The following is a 23,817-nucleotide window of genomic DNA, read 5'->3' on the forward strand; positions in this document are numbered from 1 at the left end:
AGGAGCGAAGTGTATACGGAGAAGCGAGGGGTATACGGAGGAGCGTGGTGTATACGGAGGAGCGTGGTGTATACGGAGGAGCGAGGGGTATACGGAGGAGCGTGGTGTATACGGAGGAGCGAGGGGTATACGGAGGAGCGAGGGGTATACAGAGGAGCGAGGGGTATACGGAGGAGCGAGGGGTATACGGAGGAGCGTGGTGTATACGGAGGAGCGTGGTGTATACGGAGGAGCGAGGGGTATACGGAGGAGCGTGGTGTATACGGAGGAGCGAGGGGTATACGGAGGAGTGTGGTGTATACGGAGGAGTGTGGTGTATATGGAGGAGCGAGGTGTATACGGAGGAGTGTGGTGTATACGGATGAGCGTGGTGTATACGGAGGAGCTAGGGGTGTACGGAGGAGCGAGGGGTATACGGAGGAGCGTGGTGTATACGGAGGAGCTAGGGGTATACGGAGGAGCGTGGTGTATACGGAGGAGCGAGGTGTATACGGAGGAGCGTGGTGTATACGGAGGAGCGAGGGGTATACGGAGGAGCGTGGTGTATACGGAGGAGTGAGGTGTATACGGAGGAGCGTGGGGTATACGGAGGAGCGTGGTGTATACGGAGGAGCGAGGGGTATACGGAGGAGCGAGGGGTATACGGAGGAGCGTGGTGTATACGGAGGAGCGAGGGTTATACGGAGGAGCGTGGTGTATACGGAGGAGCGTGGTGTATACGGAGGAGTGAGGGGTATACGGAGGAGCGAGGGGTATACGGAGGAGCGAGGGGTATACGGAGGAGCGTGGTGTATACGGAGGAGCGAGGGGTATACGTAGGAGCGTGGTATATAAGGAGGAGCGAGGGGTATACGGAGGAGCGAGGGGTATACGGAGGAGCGAGGGGTAAACGGAGGAGCGTGGTGTATACGGAGGAGCGTGGTGTATACGGAAGAGCGAGGGGTATACGGAGGAGCGTGGTGTATACGGAGGAGCGTGGTGTATACGGAGGAGCGAGGGGTATATGGAGGAGGGTGGTGTATACGGAGGAGCGAGGGGTATACGGAGGAGCGTGGTGTATACGGAGGAGCGTGGTGTATACGGAGGAGCGAGGGGTATACGGAGGAGCGTGGTGTATACGGAGGAGGGTGGTTTATACGGAGGAGCGAGGGGTATACGGAGGAGGGTGGTGTATACGGAGGAGCGAGGGGTATACGGAGGAGCGTGGTGTATACGGAGGAGCGAGGGGTATACGGAGGAGCGTGGTGTATACGGAGGAGCGTGGTGTATGCGGAGGAGCGTGGGGTATGCGGAGAAGCGTGGTGTATACGGAGGAGAAAGGGGTATACGGAGGAGCGAGGTGTATACGGAGGAGTGAGGGGTATACGGAGGAGCGAGGGGTATACGGAGGAGCGAGGTGTATACGGAGGAGCGTGGGGTATACGGTGGAGCGTGGTGTATACGGAGGAGCGAGGGGTATACTGAGGAGCGAGGTGTATACGGAGGAGCGAGGGGTATACGGAGGAGCGAGGGGTATACGGAGGAGCGTGGTGTATACGGAGGAGCGAGGTGTGTGCGGAGGAGCGTGGGGTATACGGAGGAGCGAGGGGTATACGGAGGAGCGAGGGGTATACGGAGGAGCGTGGTGTATACGGAGGAGCGTGGTGTATACGGAGGAGCGAGGGTTATACGGAGGAGCGTGGTGTATACGGAGGAGCGTGGTGTATACGGAGGAGTGAGGGGTATACGGAGGAGCGAGGGGTATACGGAGGAGCGAGGGGTATACGGAGGAGCGTGGTGTATACGGAGGAGCGAGGGGTATACGTAGGAGCGTGGTATATAAGGAGGAGCGAGGGGTATACGGAGGAGCGAGGGGTATACGGAGGAGCGAGGGGTAAACGGAGGAGCGTGGTGTATACGGAGGAGCGTGGTGTATACGGAAGAGCGAGGGGTATACGGAGGAGCGTGGTGTATACGGAGGAGCGTGGTGTATACGGAGGAGCGAGGGGTATATGGAGGAGGGTGGTGTATACGGAGGAGCGAGGGGTATACGGAGGAGCGTGGTGTATACGGAGGAGCGTGGTGTATACGGAGGAGCGAGGGGTATACGGAGGAGCGTGGTGTATACGGAGGAGGGTGGTTTATACGGAGGAGCGAGGGGTATACGGAGGAGGGTGGTGTATACGGAGGAGCGAGGGGTATACGGAGGAGCGTGGTGTATACGGAGGAGCGAGGGGTATACGGAGGAGCGTGGTGTATACGGAGGAGCGTGGTGTATGCGGAGGAGCGTGGGGTATGCGGAGAAGCGTGGTGTATACGGAGGAGAAAGGGGTATACGGAGGAGCGAGGTGTATACGGAGGAGTGAGGGGTATACGGAGGAGCGAGGGGTATACGGAGGAGCGAGGTGTATACGGAGGAGCGTGGGGTATACGGTGGAGCGTGGTGTATACGGAGGAGCGAGGGGTATACTGAGGAGCGAGGTGTATACGGAGGAGCGAGGGGTATACGGAGGAGCGAGGGGTATACGGAGGAGCGTGGTGTATACGGAGGAGCGAGGTGTGTGCGGAGGAGCGTGGGGTATACGGAGGAGCGAGGGGTATACGGAGGAGCGAGGGGTATACGGAGGAGCGTGGTGTATACGGAGGAGCGAGGTGTATACGGAGGAGCGTGGGGTATACGGAGGAGCGAGGTGTATACGGAGGAGCGAGGTGTATACGGAGGAGCGTGGGGTATACGGAGGAGCAAGGGGTATACGGAGGAGCGAGGGGTATACGGAGGAGCGTGGTGTATACGGAGGAGCGAGGGGTATATGGAGGAGCGAGGTGTATATGGAGGAGCGTGGTGTATACGGAGGAGCGTGGGGTATACGGAGGAGCGAGGGGTATACGGAGGAGCGTGGTGTATACGGAGGAGCGAGGGGTATACGGAGGAGCGAGGGGTATACGGAGGAGCGTGGTGTATACGGAGGAGCGTGGTGTATACGGAGGAGCGAGGGGTATACGGAGGAGCGAGGGGTATACGGAGGAGCGAGGTGTATACGGAGGAGCGAGGGGTATACGGAGGAGCGAGGTGTATACGGAGGAGCGAGGGGTATACGGAGGAGCGAGGGGTATACGGAGGAGCGAGGGGTATACGGAGGAGCGAGGGGTATACGGAGGAGCGTGGTGTATACGGAGGAGCGAGGTGTATACGGAGGAGCGAGGGGTATACGGAGGAGCGTGGTGTATACGGAGGAGCGTGGTGTATACGGAGGAGAGAGGGGTATACGGAGGAGCGTGGTGTATACGGAGGAGCGTGGTGTATACGGAGGAGCGTGGTGTATACGGAGGAGCGAGGGGTATACGGAGGAGCGAGGAGTATACGGAGGAGCGTGGTGTATACGGAGGAGCGAGGTGTATACGGAGGAGCGAGGGTTATACGGAGGAGCGAGGGGTATACGGAGGAGCGAGGGGTATACTGAGGAGCGAGGGGTATACGGAGGAGCGTGGTGTATACGGAGGAGCGAGGGGTATACGGAGGAGCGAGGGGTATACGGAGGAGCGAGGTGTATACGGAGGAGCGAGGGGTATACGGAGGAGCGAGGGGTATACGGAGGAGCGTGGGGTATACGGAGGAGCGAGGGGTATACGGAGGAGCGAGGTGTATACGGAGGAGCGAGGGGTATACGGAGGAGCGAGGTGTATACGGAGGAGCGTGGTGTATACGGAGGAGCGAGAGGTATACGGAGGAGCGAGGGGTATACGGAGGAGCGAGGGGTATACTGAGAAGCGAGGGGTATACGGAGGAGCGAGGTGTATACGGAGGAGCGAGGGGTATACGGAGGATCGTGGTGTATACGGAGGAGCGAGGGGTATACGGAGGAGCGAGGGGTATACGGAGGAGCGAGGGGTATACGGAGGAGCGAGGTGTATACGGAGGAGCGAGGGGTTTTCGGAGGAGCGAGGTGTATACGGAGGAGCGAGGGGTATACGGAGGAGCGAGGGGTATACGGAGGAGCGAGGGGTATACGGAGGAGCGTGCTGTATACGGAGGAGCGTGGTGTATACGGAGGAGCGTGGGGTATACGGAGGAGCGTGCTGTATACGGAGGAGCGTGCTGTATACGGAGGAGCGAGGTGTATACGGAGGAGCGTGGTGTATACGGAGGAGCGTGCTGTATACGGAGGAGCGAGGGGTATACGGAGGAGCGTGCTGTATACGGAGGAGCGAGGGGTATACGGAGGAGCGTGGTGTATACGGAGGAGCGAGGGGTATACGGAGGAGCGAGGTGTATACGGAGGAGCGTGGGGTATACGGAGGAGCGAGGGGTATACGGAGGAGCGAGGGGTATACGGAGGAGCGAGGGGTATACGGAGGAGCGAGGGGTATACGGAGGAGCGTGCTGTATACGGAGGAGCGAGGGGTATACGGAGGAGCGAGGGGTATACGGAGGAGCGTGGTGTATACGGAGGAGCGTGCTGTATACGGAGGAGCGTGGTGTATACGGAGGAGGGTGGTGTATACGGAGGAGCGAGGGGTATACGGAGGAGCGAGGGGTATACGGAGGAGCGAGGGGTATACGGAGGAGCGTGGTGTATACGGAGGAGCGTGGTGTATACGGAGGAGCGTGCTGTATACGGAGGAGCGAGGGGTATACGGAGGAGCGAGGGGTATACGGAGGAGCGAGGTGTATACGGAGGAGCGAGGTGTATACGGAGGAGCGTGCTGTATACGGAGGAGCGAGGGGTATACGGAGGAGCGAGGTGTATACGGAGGAGCGAGGTGTATACGGAGGAGCGTGCTGTATACGGAGGAGCGAGGGGTATACGGAGGAGCGTGCTGTATACGGAGGAGCGTGCTGTATACGGAGGAGCGTGCTGTATACGGAGGAGCGTGCTGTATACACAGACAGGGCTGGGGAGAGAAGATCTGAGATTCGGAGAAACCACTGACACAGCAGAAATAGTAAAGGCCTGAGATGGAGCAGGAGCTCCCCCTGCAGGACCTCATCTGTATTACAGCAGCTGCTCAGACATTTTACAGACAGAAAATATTTAATCCAAGTGAATAAAAACAGAAAATAGAAAAGAATCTTTCGTTACTTAGCAACAAATCTGAAGGTTCCATCGTCTCCGGAGACTTCTCATTATTATCTCATCTGTAACGAGGCGATAAACAATTCTCCTTAAAGGGGAACTCCTAAGATCAGAAGTGACCACATACATGTACAGAATACACCTATATATAAGGACACGGGTGCAGCATACACCTATATATAAGGACACGTGTGCAGGATACACCTATATATAAGGACACGTGTGCAGGATACACCTATATATAAGGACACGTGTGCAGGATACACCTATATATAAGGACACGTGTGCAGGATACACCTATATATAAGGACACGTGTGCAGGATACACCTATATATAAGGACACGTGTGCAGCATACACCTATATATAAGGACACGTGTGCAGCATACACCTATATATAAGGACACGTGTGCAGCATACACCTATATATAAGGACACGTGTGCAGCATACACCTATATATAAGGACATGTGTGCAGCATACACCTATATATAAGGGCACGTGTGCAGCATACACCTATATATAAGGACACGTGTGCAGCATACACCTATATATAAGGACACGTGTGCAGTTTACACCTATATATAAGGACACGTGTGCAGTATACACCTATATATAAGGACACGTGTGCAGCATACACCTATATATAAGGACACGTGTGCAGTATACACCTATATATAAGGACACGTGTGCAGCATACACCTATATATAAGGACACGTGTGCAGCATACACCTATATATAAGGACACGTGTGCAGCATACACCTATATATAAGGACACGTGTGCAGCATACACCTATATATAAGGACACGTGTGCAGTTTACACCTATATATAAGGACACGTGTGCAGTATACACCTATATATAAGGACACGTGTGCAGCATACACCTATATATAAGGACACGTGTGCAGCATACACCTATATATAAGGACACGTGTGCAGCATACACCTATATATAAGGACACGTGTGCAGCATACACCTATATATAAGGACACGTGTGCAGCATACACCTATATATAAGGACACGTGTGCAGCATACTCCTATATATAAGGACACGTGTGCAGCATACACCTATATATAAGGACACGTGTGCAGCATACACCTATATATAAGGACACGTGTGCAGTATACACCTATATATAAGGACACGTGTGCAGTATACACCTATATATAAGGACACGTGTGCAGCATACACCTATATATAAGGACACGTGTGCAGCATACACCTATATATAAGGACACGTGTGCAGCATACTCCTATATATAAGGACATGTGTGCAGCATACTCCTATATATAAGGACATGTGTGCAGTATACACCTATATATAAGGACACGTGTGCAGCATACACCTATATATAAGGACACGTGTGCAGTATACACCTATATATAAGGACACGTGTGCAGCATACACCTATATATAAGGACACGTGTGCAGCATACACCTATATATAAGGACACGTGTGCAGCATACTCCTATATATAAGGACACGTGTGCAGCATACACCTATATATAAGGACACGTGTGCAGCATACACCTATATATAAGGACACGTGTGCAGCATACACCTATATATAAGGACACGTGTGCAGTATACACCTATATATAAGGACACGTGTGCAGTATACACCTATATATAAGGACACGTGTGCAGTATACACCTATATATAAGGACACGTGTGCAGTATACACCTATATATAAGGACACGTGTGCAGGATACACCTATATATAAGGACACGTGTGCAGCATACACCTATATATAAGGACACGTGTGCAGCATACACCTATATATAAGGACACGTGTGCAGCATACACCTATATATAAGGACACGTGTGCAGCATACACCTATATATAAGGACACGTGTGCAGCATACACCTATATATAAGGACACGTGTGCAGCATACACCTATATATAAGGACACGTGTGCAGCATACACCTATATATAAGGACACGTGTGCAGCATACACCTATATATAAGGACACGTGTGCAGCATACACCTATATATAAGGACACGTGTGCAGCATACACCTATATATAAGGACACGTGTGCAGCATACACCTATATATAAGGACACGTGTGCAGCATATACCTATATATAAGGACACGTGTGCAGCATATACCTATATATAAGGACACGTGTGCAACATACACCTATATATAAGGACACGTGTGCAGCATACACCTATATATAAGGACACGTGTGCAGCATACACCTATATATAAGGACACGTGTGCAGCATACACCTATATATAAGGACACGTGTGCAGCATACACCTATATATAAGGACACGTGTGCAGCATACACCTATATATAAGGACACGTGTGCAGCATACACCTATATATAAGGACACGTGTGCAGCATACACCTATATATAAGGACACGTGTGCAGCATACACCTATATATAAGGACACGTGTGCAGCATACACCTATATATAAGGACACGTGTGCAGCATACACCTATATATAAGGACACGTGTGCAGCATACACCTATATATAAGGACACGTGTGCAGCATACACCTATATATAAGGACACGTGTGCAGCATACACCTATATATAAGGACACGTGTGCAGCATACACCTATATATAAGGACACGTGTGCAGTATACATCTATATATAAGGGCGCGTGTGCAGCATACACCTATATATAAGGACGCGTGTGCAGCATACACCTATATATAAGGACGCGTGTGCCGCATACACCTATATATAAGGACACGTGTGCAGCATACACCTATATATAAGGACACGTGTGCAGTATACACCTATATATAAGGACACGTGTGCAGCATACACCTATATATAAGGACACGTGTGCAGCATACACCTATATATAAGGACACGTGTGCAGGATACACCTATATATAAGGACACGTGTGCAGCATACACCTATATATAAGGACACGTGTGCAGCATACACCTATATATAAGGACACGTGTGCAGCATACACATATATATATAAGGACACGTGTGCAGTATACACCTATATATAAGGACACGTGTGCAGCATACACCTATATATAAGGACACGTGTGCAGCATACTCCTATATATAAGGACACGTGTGTAGCATACACCTATATATAAGGACACGTGTGCACCATACACCTATATATAAGGACTCGTGTGCAGTATACACCTATATATAAGGACACGTGTGCAGCATACACCTATATATAAGGACACGTGTGCAGCATACACCTATATATAAGGACATGTGTGCAGCATACACCTATATATAAGGACAAGTGTGCAGAATACACCTATATATAAGGACACGTGTGCAGCATACACCTATATATAAGGACACGTGTGCAGCATACACCTATATATAAGGACACGTGTGCAGTATACACCTATATATAAGGACACGTGTACAGCATAAACCTATATATAAGGACACGTGTGCAGCATACACCTATATATAAGGACACGTGTGCAGCATACACCTATATATAAGGACACGTGTGCAGCATACACCTATATATAAGGACACGTGTGCAGCATACACCTATATATAAGGACACGTGTGCAGCATACACCTATATATAAGGACACGTGTGCAGTATACACCTATATATAAGGACACGTGTGCAGCATACACCTATATATAAGGACACGTGTGCAGTATACACCTATATATAAGGACACGTGTGCAGTATACACCTATATATAAGGACACGTGTGCAGTATACACCTATATATAAGGACACGTGTGCAGTATACACCTATATATAAGGACTCGGGTGCAGCATACACCTATATATGAGGACACGTGTGCAGCATACACCTAAATATAAGGACACGTGTGCAGCATACACCTATATATAAGGACACGTGTGCAGTATACACCTATATATAAGGGCACATGTGCAGCATACACCTATATATAAGGACACGTGTGCAGTATACACCTATATATAAGGACACGTGTGCAGCATACACCTATATATAAGGACACGTGTGCCGCATACACCTATATATAAGGACACGTGTGCAGCATACACCTATATATAAGGACACGTGTGCAGCATAAACCTATATATAAGGACACGTGTGCAGCATACACCTATATATAAGGACACGTGTGCAGCATACACCTATATATAAGGACACGTGTGCAGCATACACCTATATATAAGGACACGTGTGCAGCATACACCTATATATAAGGACACGTGTGCAGCATACACCTATATATAAGGACACGTGTGCAGCATACACCTATATATAAGGACACGTGTGCAGCATACACCTATATATAAGGACACGTGTGCAGTATACACCTATATATAAGGGCACGTGTGCAGCATACACCTATATATAAGGACACGTGTGCAGCATACACCTATATATAAGGACACGTGTGCAGCATACACCTATATATAAGGACACGTGTGCAGCATACACCTATATATAAGGACACGTGTGCCGCATACACCTATATATAAGGACACGTGTGCAGCATACACCTATATATAAGGACACGTGTGCAGCATAAACCTATATATAAGGACACGTGTGCAGCATACACCTATATATAAGGATACGTGTGCAGCATACACCTATATATAAGGACACGTGTGCAGTATACACCTATATATAAGGACACGTGTGCAGCATACACCTATATATAAGGACACGTGTGCAGCATACACCTATATATAAGGACACGTGTGCAGCATACACCTATATATAAGGACACGTGTGCAGCATACACCTATATATAAGGACACGTGTGCAGGATACACCTATATATAAGGACACGTGTGCAGCATACACCTATATATAAGGACACGTGTGCAGCATACACCTATATATAAGGACACATGTGCAGTATACAAATATATACCTATATATAAGGACATGTGTGCAGCATACACCTATATATAAGGACACGTGTGCAGTATACACCTATATATAAGGACATGTGTGCAGCATACACCTATATATAAGGACACGTGTGCAGCATACACATATATATCTATATATAAGGACACGTGTGCAGCATACACATATATATCTATATATAAGGACACTTGTGCAGCATATACATATATATCTATATATAAGAACACGTGTGCAGCATATACATATATATCTATATATAAGGACACGTGTGCAGCATACACCTATATATCTATATATAAGGACACGTGTGCAGCATACACCTATATATCTATATAAGGACATGTGTGCAGCATACACATATATATCTATATATAAGGACACGTGTGCAACATACACATATATATCTATATATAAGGACACGTGTGCAGCATACACCTATATATCTATATATAAGGACACGTGTGCAGCATACACATATATATCTATATATAAGGACACGTGTGCAGCATACACCTATATATCTATATATAAGGACACGCGTGCAGCATACACCTATATATCTATATATAAGGACACGTGTGCAGCATACACATATATATCTATATATAAGGACACGTGTGCAGCATACACCTATATATCTATATATAAGGACACGTGTGCAGCGCATACGTATATATCTATATATAAGAACACGTGTGCAGCATATACATATATATCTATATATAAGGACACGTGTGCAGCATACACCTATATATCTATATATAAGGACACGTGTGCAGCATACACATATATATCTATATATAAGGACACGTGTGCAGCATACACATATATATCTATATATAAGGACACGTGTGCAGCATACACATATATATCTATATATAAGGACACGTGTGCAGCATACACATATATATTTATATATGAGGACACGTGTGCAGCGCATACATACATGTACAGGACACGTGTGCAGAACATACATGTGTACAAGAGGACATATTGTTTCAATTACGTTTTTAAAGTTAAACATCTATTTTTAAAGTTAAAAAAATAAATAAAAAAAGGCCTCCTGTAGATAGAGAAGACAGTAGGAGCTCGGCCTCCCCCTCTTGTAGATAGAGAATAGAAGACGATTTCTTTAGCATGGAATCCAGTGTCCCACATCTCCTTATCTAGTGTCCCAGAGCAGGATCACTTTGGACTACTTGGACTCAGGTGGCCATTGCTTCTAAGGTCCCTGGCTCTGACACAGGTCTCTACTTCTAAAATGGGCGGTCAAGAAAATATATGTTATATGCCTTTACTTGTGCAAGGGTTAACGGTGGGTAACCCCAATTCTCTGTAAAAGTTGGTAAGAAGTCACATGTGGGGGGCTACCTCCAAACCTGCTGAGCTTACACCTTCAGTGGGGGCTGCCTCCAGGCCTGCTGAGCTTACACCTTCAGTGGGGGTTGCCTCCAAACCTGCTGAGCTTACACCTTCAGTGGGGGCTGCCTCCAGGCCTGCTGAGCTTACACCTTCAGTGGGGGCTGCCTCCAGGTCTGCTGAGCTCACACCTTCAGTGGGGGGCTGCCTCCAGGCCTGCTGAGCTCACATCTTCAGTGGGGGGCTGCCTCTAAACCTGATGAGCTTACACCTTCAGTGGGGGGCTGCCTTCAGGCCTGCTGAGCTTATGCCTCCATGCCTGCTGAGCTTACACCTTCAGTGGGGGCTGCTTCCAGGCCTGCTGAGCTTACACCTTCAGTGGGGGGCTGCCTCCAGGCCTGCTGAGCTTACACCTTCAGTGGGGGGCTGCCTCCAGGCCTGCTGAGCTTACACCTTCAGTGGGGGGCTGCCTCCAGGCCTGCTGAGCTTACACCTTCAGTGGGGGGCTGCCTCCAAACCTGCTGAGCTTACACCTTCAGTGGGGGGGCTGCCTCTAGGCCTGCTGAGCTTACACCTTCAGTGGGGGCTGCCTCCAGGCCTGCTGAGCTTACACCTTCAGTGCGGGGCTGCCTCCAAACCTGCTGATCTCACACCTTCAGTTGGGGGCTGCCTCCAGGTCTGCTGAGCTTACACCTTCAGTGGGGGGCTGCCTCCAGGCCTGCTGAGCTTACACCTTCAGTGGGGGGCTGCCTCCAGGCCTGCTGAGCTTACACCTTCAGTGGGGGCTGCCTCCAAACCTGCTGAGCTTACACCTTCAGTGGGGGCTGCCTCCAGGTCTGCTGAGCTTACACCTTCAGTGGGGGGCTGCCTCCAAACCTGCTGAGCTTACACCTTCAGTGGGGGCTGCCTCCAGGTCTGCTGAGCTTACACCTTCAGTGGGGGGCTGCCTCCAAACCTGCTGAGCTTACACCTTCAGTGGGGGCTGCCTCCAGGCCTGCTGAGCTTACACCTTCAGTGGGGGGCTGCCTCCAAACCTGCTGAGCTTACACCTTCAGTGGGGGCTGCCTCCAGGTCTGCTGAGCTTACACCTTCAGTGGGGGGCTGCCTCCAGGCCTGCTGAGCTTACACCTTCAGTGGGGGGCTGCCTCCAAACCTGCTGAGCTTACACCTTCAGTGAGGGGCTGCCTCCAAGCCTGCTGAGCTTACACCTTCAGTGGGGGGCAGCCTCCAGGTCTGCTGAGCTTACACTTTCAGTGGGGGGCTGCCTCCAAACCTGCTGAGCTTACACCTTCAGTGGGGGGCTGCCTCCAGACCTGCTGAGCTTACACCTTCAATGGGGGGCTGCCTCCAAACCTGCTGAGCTTACACCTTCAGTGGGGGGCTGCATCCAGGCCTGCTGAGCTCACACCTTAAGGGGGGGCTGCCTCCAGGCCTGCTGAGCTCACACCTTCAGTGGGGGGCTGCCTCCAGGCCTGCTGAGCTTACACCTTCAGTGGGGGGCTGCCTCCAGGCCTGCTGAGCTCACACCTTCAGTGGGGGGCTGCCTCCAGGCCTGCTGAGCTCACACCTTCAGTGGGGGGCTGCCTCCAGGCCTGCTGAGCTCACACCTTCAGTGGGTCACATACTGGATAGGAAGTCATCTACCTGCCTGCTGCTTAGCGAGTCTTGAGACAAGCGAGAAGCTCACAGATGTCCCACATGATGCAGTGATCCAGAGTTCCTTAAGCCTCTGAGCCCAAGGCCTCTGTATAATGAAAGCAGCGATCTGATTGGTTGCTATGGGCAGCTCAGCATCTTTTCCTCTTGACAGGTTTTGATAAATCTCCCCCAAAATGTCCTAAAGACTGTGACATCATACCAGCTAAGTGTAAACCAAGTGTCCGCTATATCTGTCTCCATCACCTGCACCGTGCGCTGTATCCTGGACCTGCAGTAAAGCGTAAAGCTGTTCTCCACCATCCTAACTTACAAGGCGATTTATTCTCCTGAGGTTTACAGTAATCACTTCCTTTGGAGCAGTAATTGCATCTGTCCAGACACTACAACCACCATCACACTTAGATTACAACCATTCTTGCCTTGTTTGAGGGGCCCGAGTATTTAACACCCCCTACACGTCAAGGCGCGGCATACATGGTTTTGCGGAAGAGAGCGCATGGCATGTGGCATTGTGCGGCGCTCCGGGTTTTGGACTTTCCGCCACTTTTCGGAGCTCCGGCAGCCGCTCACTCTAGCGGGGTCTCGATGCTTTGGAGCCCACAACATGTAGCCCCACGGCAGGATGCTTGGCACCTTGTCACCCATGGGGGTAAAGTATAGGTAAGGCACTGTTGTATAGACAGGCTCCACGGGAGAGAGCACTGCTAACTTTTGTGCCGCCGGGTCAGCTGGTTATGTTCTGTGCTGGCCTGCGGTTGCTGCTGCTGTTACTGGGGTCAGGTACGGGCCACAAGCACAATTCAATTTAACCCTATCACTCTCAGCCGCAAAGCTGCTTAACATTCTGCCAGGGACATCATTGCGGAGAGGACCGGCACAGTGGCACCCGTCAGCTTTGTTCCCATAGTCGGATGGTTCTTCATTACACTGGGTCTGCAGAACTGCAGGATTCAGGTACCAGTCGTTGCTTCACCTGGAGAGCGGCGTCATCTCTTGGGTGGCAATGTCAGCCGTCTGCTCAGCCAGCGTATCTAATCCATGTCATGCAAGTTGGCCTGTATCTAAGCCTGACATATTTTTAACTATATATTTTCTTCTTTTACTTGCAAATAGTATAAAATTCATACAGTCATAGAAGTTATACTGTGCATACAGTCATAGAAGTTATACTGTGCATACAGTCATAGAAGTTATACTGTGCATAGTCAGAATTATACCTCACTTATATTAAAAGGGTACTCCGCCCCTCGTGATGTCACGGCCCGCCCCCGTCAATACAAGTCTATGGTAGGGGGCGTGGCGGTCATCACGCCCCCTGCCATAGACTTGCATTAAGGGGACAGGCCGTGATGTCATGAGGGGCGGAACCATGATGTCACGCTGCTCCAGCCCCTGTATCGCCCATCATTACGCACAGAGCGAACTCGTGGCGATTCCCGGGGTCCCCAGCAGCGGGACCGCGGCGATCTAACATCTTATCCCCTATCCTTTGGATAGGGGATAAGATGCCAGGGGCGAAGTACCCCTTTAAAAACATTTATACTGTGCATACATTCATAGAATTTACACTGTGTGTTCACGCATAGCATTTATACCGGGTGTTCGTTCAACAGATTATACAATATGTGCATTCATAGCATTTATACCGTACATACAGTCATAGAAATTATACCGTGCATACAGTCATAGAAATTATACCGTGCATACATTCATAGAAATTATACCGTGCATACAGTCATAGAAATTATACCATACATACAGTCATAGAAATTATACCATACATACAGTCATAGAAATTATACCTTGCATACATTCATAGAAATTATACCGTGCATACAGTCATAGAAATTATACCGTGCATACAGTCATAGAAATTATACCGTGCATACAGTCATAGAAATTATACCTTGCATACATTCATAGAAATTATAACGTGCATACAGTTATAGAAATTATACCGTGCATACATTCATAGAAATTATACCGTGCATACATTCATAGAAATTATACCGTGCATACAGTCATAGAAATTATACCGTACATACATTCATAGAAATTATACCATACATACATTCATAGAAATTATACCATACATACATTCATAGAAATTATACCGTGCATACATTCATAGAAATTATACCGTGCATACATTCATAGAAATTATACCGTGCATACAGTTATAGAAATTATACCGTGCATACATTCATAGAAATTATACCGTGCATACATTCATAGAAATTATACCGTGCATACAGTCATAGAAATTATACCGTCCATACAGTCATAGAAATTATACCGTGCATACAGTCATAGAAATTATACCGTGCATACAGTTATAGAAATTATACCGTGCATACATTCATAGAAATTATACCGTGCATACAGTCATAGAAATTATACCGTGCATACAGTTATAGAAATTATACCGTGCATACAGTCATAGAAATTATACCGTGCATACAGTCATAGAAATTATACCGTGCATACAGTTATAGAAATTATACCGTACATACAGTCATAGAAATTATACCGTGCATACAGTCATAGAAATTATACCGTGCATACATTCATAGAAATTATACCGTGCATACAGTCATAGAAATTATACCGTGCATACAGTCATAGAAATTATACCGTGCATACAGTCATAGAAATTATACCTTGCATACATTCATAGAAATTATAACGTGCATACAGTTATAGAAATTATACCGTGCATACATTCATAGAAATTATACCGTGCATACATTCATAGAAATTATACCGTGCATACAGTCATAGAAATTATACCGTACATACATTCATAGAAATTATACCATACATACATTCATAGAAATTATACCTTGCATACATTCATAGAAATTATACCGTGCATACAGTTATAGAAATTATACCGTGCATACATTCATAGAAATTATACCGTGCATACATTCATAGAAATTATACCGTGCATACAGTCATAGAAATTATACCGTCCATACAGTCATAGAAATTATACCGTGCATACAGTCATAGAAATTATACCGTGCATACAGTTATAGAAATTATACCGTGCATACATTCATAGAAATTATACCGTGCATACAGTCATAGAAATTATACCGTGCATACAGTTATAGAAATTATACCGTGCATACAGTCATAGAAATTATACCGTGCATACAGTCATAGAAATTATACCGTGCATACAGTTATAGAAATTATACCGTACATACAGTCATAGAAATTATACCGTGCATACAGTCATAGAAATTATACCGTGCATACAGTCATAGAAATTATACCGTGCATACAGTCATAGAAATTATACCGGCATACAGTCATAGAAATTATACCGTGCATACAGTCATAGAAATTATACCATACATACAGTCATAGAAATTATACCTTGCATACATTCATAGAAATTATACCGTGCATACAGTTATAAAAATTATACCGTGCATACATTCATAGAAATTATACCGTGCATACATTCATAGAAATTATACCGTGCATACAGTCATAGAAATTATACCGTGCATACATTCATAGAAATTATACCGTGCATACATTCATAGAAATTATACCGTGCATACATAGAAATTATACCGTGCATACATTTATAGAAATTATACTGTGCATACAGTCATACAGTCAAAGAAATTATACCGTGCATACAGTCATAGAAATTATACCGTGCATACAGTTATAGAAATTATACCGTGCATACATTCATAGAAATGATACCGTGCATACAGTCATAGAAATTATACCATCCATACAGTCATAGAAATTATACCGTGCATACAGTCATAGAAATTATACCGTTCATACAGTTATAGAAATTATACCGTGCATACATTCATAGAAATTATACCGTGCATACAGTCATAGAAATTATACCGTGCATACAGTCATAGAAATTATACCGTACATAGTCATAGAAATTATACCGTGCATACAGTCATAGAAATTATACCGTGCATACATTCATAGAAATTATACCGTGCATACAGTCATAGAAATTATACCGTACATATAGTCATAGAAATTATACCGTGCATACAGTCATAGAAATTATACTGTGCATACAGTCATAGAAATTATACCGTGCATACAGTCATAGAAATTATACCGTGCATACATTCATAGAAATTATACCGTGCATACAGTCATAGAAATTATACCGTGCATACAGTTATAGAAATTATACCGTGCATACATTCATAGAAATTATACCGTGCATACAGTCATAGAAATTATACCGTGCATACAGTCATAGAAATTATACTGTGCATACAGTCATAGAAATTATACCGTACATACATGCATAGAAATTATACCGTGCATACAGTTATAGAAATTATACCGTGCATACATTCATAGAAATTATACCGTGCATACAGTCATAGAAATTATACCGTGCATACAGTCATAGAAATTATACCGTGCATACAGTCATAGAAATTATACCGTACATACAGTCATAGAAATTATACCGTGCATACAGTCATAGAAATTATACCGTGCATACATTCATAGAAATTATACCGTGCATACAGTTATAGAAATTATACCGTGCATACATTCATAGAAATTATACCGTGCATACATTCATAGAAATTATACCGTGCATACAGTTATAGAAATTATACCGTGCATACAGTTATAGAAATTATACCGTGCATACATTCATAGAAATTATACCGTGCATACATTCATAGAAATTATACCGTGCATACAGTTATAGAAATTATACCGTGCATACATTCATAGAAATTATACCGTGCATACATTCATAGAAATTATACCGTGCATACAGTCATAGAAATTATACCGTGCATACAGTCATAGAAATTATACCGTGCATACATTCATAGAAATTATACCGTGCATACAGTTATAGAAATTATACCGTGCATACAGTCATAGAAATTATACCGTGCATACAGTCATAGAAATTATACCATGCATACAGTCATAGAAATTATACCGTGCATACAGTCATAGAAATTATACCGTGCATACATTCATAGAAATTATACCGTGCATACGGTCAAACAATTTATACCGTGTGTTCATTCATAGAATTTACCGTGAGTTTTTCATAACCTTATACTGTGAAAACATTCATAGAATGTCTCGCCTAGTATATTATGTGTGTGTTATAGCATTTATATTGTGTACTTATTCTGTACTGATGGTTTTAGTATTTATTCTGTTCATAGCAATTATATCATAAATATGTTCATAGCACTTATGTTGTAAATACATCAATAGTCAATAGTGTCTTATGTATTCAGTATAGAATATCATATATATATATATATATATATATATATATATCTTCATAGGATTTATATCCTGCATTAGTTCATAGCATGTATTCCATGCGTATGTTCATAGTTTTATTCACACAAACCCAGGGCCTAAGCCCGGGGCACTAAATCCCTTTAATTAAACCCCCCAATAAATAGAATATAACTTTTATTCAATACAAATTAAAATGATGATATATAATTTAAAATTCCAGTTTCAGAGCTCCAGATATATATTTTAAGCTCTGGGATGTACCCAGTAGTCTCATATCTTATGGGTCTGCAGAACCCAAAACTAATGGAATGCTTTGAAACCTAATTCCAATCAGGACATTTTCCTCCTCTACTAGTTTTGGCGCCTCTGCAGCGTCCTCAGGAGGAATATCTGTTTTTGCCAGAGCTCATCCCAGAGCTTATAATATATATCTGGAGCTGTGAAACTGGAATTTTAAATTATATATCATCATTTTACTTTGTATTGAATAAAAGTTATATTTTATTTATTGGGGGGTTTAATTAAAGTGATTTAGTGCCCCGGGCTTAGGCCCTGGGTTTGTGTGAATAATTAAAGGGGTATTCCAGGCCAAAACTTTTTTTATATATCAACTGGCTCCGGAAAGTTAAACAGATTTGTAAATTACTTCCATTAAAAAATCTTAATCCTTCCAATAGTTATTAGCTTCTGAAGTTGAGTTGTTGTTTTCTGTCTAACTGCTCTCTGATGACTCCCATCATGGGAGCTGTCCAGCTCCTATGGGGATATTCTCCCATCATGCACAGCTCCCGGGACGTGACATCATCATTGAGCAGTTGGAAGGATTAAGACGTTTTAATAGAAGTAATTTACAAATCTGTTCAACTTTCCGGAGCCAGTTGATATATATATATAAAAAAAGGTTTTGCCTGGAATACCCCTTTAAGTGGGATCCCTGACCCACCTAGGGGAACCTTTTTGTGATTGTTCATAGTTTTCACATCATAGAATTTAGGTCATGCTTTCATTACAGTATTTATTTTCGTGCAGATGGTTATAGCATTTATTGTGTGCATATGGTTATAGCATTTATTGTGTGCATATGGTTATAGCATTTATTGTGTGCATATGGTTAGAGCATTTATTGTGTGCATATGGTTATAGCATTTACTTCTGTGCATATGGTTATAGCATTTACTTCTGTGCATATGGTTATAGCATTTACTTCTGTGCATATGGTTACAGCATTTATTGTGTGCATATGGTTATAGCATTTACTTCTGTGCATATGGTTACAGCATTTACTTCTGTGCATATGGTTATAGCATTTATTGTGTGCATATGGTTATAGCATTTACTTCTGTGCATATGGTTATAGCATTTACTTCTGTGCATATGGTTATAGCATTTATTGTGTGCATATGGTTATAGCATTTATTGTGTGCATATGGTTATAGCATTTACTTCTGTGCATATAGTTATAGCATTTATTGTGTGCATATAGTTATAGCATTTATTGAGTGCATATGGTTATAGAAATTACTTCTCTGCATATGGTTACAGCATTTACTTCTGTGCATATGGTTCTAGCATTTACTTCTGTGCATATGGTTATAGCATTTATTGTGTGCATATGGTTATAGCATTTACTTCTGTGCAAATAGTTATACCATTTATTCTGTGCATATGGTTACAGCATTTATTGTGTGCATATGGTTATAACATTTATTGTGTGCATATGGTTATAACATTTATTGTGTGCATATGGTTATAGCATTTACTTCTGTGCAAATAGTTATAGCATTTATTCTGTGCATATAGTTACAGCATTTATTGTGTGCATATGGTTATAACATTTATTGTGTGCATATGGTTATAGCATTTACTTCTGTGCAAATAGTTAAAGCATTTATTCTGTGCATATGGTTACAGCATTTATTCTGTGCATATGGTTATAGCATTTACTTCTGTGCATATGGTTATAGCATTTACTTCTGTGCATATGGTTATAGCATTTACTTCTGTGCATATGGTTATAGCATTTATTGTGTGCATATGGTTACAGCATTTATTGTGTGCATATGGTTATAGCATTTATTGTGTGCATATGGTTACAGCATTTATTGTGTGCATATGATTATAGCATTTACTTCTGTGCATATGGTTATAGCATTTATTGTGTGCATATGGTTATAGCATTTACTTCTGTGCATATGGTTATAGCATTTATTGTGTGCATATGGTTATAGCATTTACTTCTGTGCATATGGTTATAGCATTTATTGTGTGCATATAGTTATAGCATTTATTGAGTGCATATGGTTATAGAAATTACTTCTCTGCATATGGTTACAGCATTTACTTCTGTGCATATGGTTATAGCATTTACTTCTGTGCATATGGTTATAGCATTTATTGTGTGCATATGGTTATAGCATTTATTCTGTGCATATGGTTACAGCATTTATTCTGTTCATAGCGATTATCAAACATGTTAATAGCATTTATGTTGTGCGTATGTCCATATTATGTGTATCATGTATTTGTTTATAGTTCTATCAGTTTTTATAGCATTATGCATATGTTTATAGCATTTATATCATGCTACGTTCATAGTTTTCATATCATGTATGTCATTGCATAAATATTATGTTTACGTTATAGCATTATGTTACAGAACATTATATCGTATTTACCTTATAGTTTGTTATAGCATTTATTTGCGCATTTTGTTATAGCATTATTTGTGTGTGTATGGTACAGAATTTTCTGTGTGCATGGTTACAGAGTTTATTCAGTGTATATGTTATCGCATTTATTTCTGTGCGCATGGTTATAGAATTAATTCTGTGCTCACAGTATATGGTTAGAATATTCATTCTCCATTTTGTATTTATATCATGCTTTGTTTAGAGTTAGGTCATTTCTATGTTCATGGCATTTATGTCATGCGTACCTTCATAGTATTTGTTTCATATATACAGTGACAGCTTGTATTCTGTGTCATAATTAGGGTACACCCGTTGTAATTAGGGTATACCCATCATGCCTGCCACATCTGCAGGAGGAAAGCACTATTTGTTAGCTACTGTTGCTGACATCTTCAGAGCAATAACATCATGGTACATAGGTGGGTGTATAACCGTCATGCCTGCCACGACTGCGGGGGGGGGGGGCAAGGTGCAAGTTAGGATTATGGACAAATTTTCAGAGCAATAACATCACGAGTCATAGGTCGGTGTATACCAGTCATGCCTCCCACGTCTGCAGGGGGATGCGCCACACATGTTATTGTTACTGACACGTCTTCAAAGCAAACATGACATTTAGATGGGTGTATGCCGCTCATGCCTGCCACATCTGCCTGTAACACTCCGCTAGTTGCTGTTACTAACATGTATTCAGAGCAATAACACCACCATACATGTCTATTTGTATGCCTGTCATGCTTGCCACATCTGCAGGGGGATGCACCACACAAGCAATTATCTTCAGAGCAATAACACCACCATAAATGTCTATTTGTATGCCTGTCATACTTGCCACGTCTGCAGGGGGATGCACCACACAAGCAATTATCTTCAGAGCAATGACATCACGATAAATTATGTAGTTGTATACCAGTCATGCCTGCCACGTCTGCAAGGGGATGCGCCGCACAAATTATGGTTACTGACACATCTTCAGAGCAATAACTTTTCGTCAGGGCGCATGGCTTCAGTGTGAGGGGAAAAAAAAAAGAAATATTTGTGATGTCGCTGTTGTGGACAGAACAAAAAAAAAACTGTTCCCCCTTGTATGGCAGCACATAGCATCAGAAACTGTAAATAAGGTTACTGTTTTTATCTAGATCAGTGTTTTCCAACCAGGTGGCTTCCAGTTGTGAAACTACAATTCCTAGCATGCCCGGACAGCCAAAGGCTACAGCTGGTGGCAAACTGGATAAAACATACCTATCTAGACCGAGATGACCCTCACCAATGTTGCCAGTATCCCCAGTATCACTCGTGTAAGCGTTCCTCCCTACTCCGGAGTTGTGAGGTATACTCTGTTGCCCAGTGTACTTTGCTGCACAGTGGTTGCATTATGTTAATTTTGTCAGCACCAGCAGGGTTAACAGGTGCTGACAAGGTGTTGTTGCAAGGTTGCCGGGTTGCACTGCTGTCTGAGTGGCTAGCTACTGATTGACCACATGTGCATCTCCCTATATTACCCGGCATCAGACACTGGGAAGATGCCTGTGAAAGCAGTCATTACTAGTGTTGCTCGCGAATATTCGCAATTCGAATATTATTCGCGAATATCGCGAATATAGCGCTATATATTCGTAATTACGAATATTCGTTTTTTTTTTTTTTTTTTTTTTCTTCACAGTACACATCACAGTGATCATCCCTCTCTGCTTCCAGCTTGTGTGGTGTAAAGAAGGCTGTAATACTACTGTGTGAGACTGACGTGCGAAAATTCGCATATACGGAAATTCGTATATGCGAAAATTAGCATATGCTAATTTTCGCATATGCGAATTTACGCGCGTGTTAATTTTGTATATGCCAATATTCACATATGTTAATTTTCGCATACGCGAATATTCGCATATGCGAAAATAAAACGAGAATATAACGAATATGCGAATATTCGCGAATATATGACGAATATTCGTCCATATATTCGCGAATATTCGCGAATTCGAATATGGCCTATGCTGCTCAACACTAGTCATTACCTGAGTAGCTAGCATTCCCTTATTCCCTTGTATACCCGGAAACTTGACTTCTGGCTTCCCTCTTCCCACTCCTGACTTGACTCGGTTTGACTGACATTGACTTTATGTGTGTATGCTTAGTTTGTCTTTGTTAGTTGCTTGTTTCCTTGTTGCTCCTGACAACTAATAGGATTGTATTTTATTGTGTTGACATTTGACTCCCCTAACTTATTTAGGAAGGGATTGTCGACCAGTTGCCGGCCTATCATTTAGGATAGACGGACAAGTAGGCAGGGACAGTGGCGCGGGTGAGCGTAGCGAGCACTCCTTCCCTGCCCATACGTGACAACTTTCATCCAGGATTGCCTGGTAAGGATCTGGGGCTCATGTAGGAGTTTCGGTCTTAGTTGTGTCCCGGAGCAGGGATTCGCCAGTTTGGTTATTTTACGGCCGGTGAGTCATCGCTTGCAGTGTTTCAGGCCTCTATTTGCTGTAATTGTTTTGTCGTCTAAACCCCTGATCTCCTCTCTGCTAACAGCTGCTTTACCGACCTGTCACATCCAATGTACTCACACCCCACCACCCCGACCCGCTTCCAAACCGCAAGGAAAATTATTTCAACCATTATTGGGCTGGAAGCGTCTGCATTTTCTTACCGTCCTCCGACCCTATCATTAGAGGCGCAATGGAATGGAAACCGAGAGTTTACTGTACAGGGATGGAACAGATACAATGTATACACAGTAAAGAAGAATCATGTCCCCTCTGTGCACCCCACAAAGCATGTGACACAAAGAGTGAGTACAGTGAGGGGGTAATAGTGCGGAGCTGGAAGGTACAGTGGGAGGTTACGGCGGAGAGGAGGGGGGGTACAGCGGTGTGTGTTACAGCGAGGAGGAGGGG

Source organism: Hyla sarda, unplaced genomic scaffold (genome assembly GCF_029499605.1).
Source record: "Hyla sarda isolate aHylSar1 unplaced genomic scaffold, aHylSar1.hap1 scaffold_213, whole genome shotgun sequence".
Lineage (NCBI taxonomy): Eukaryota > Metazoa > Chordata > Amphibia > Anura > Hylidae > Hyla > Hyla sarda.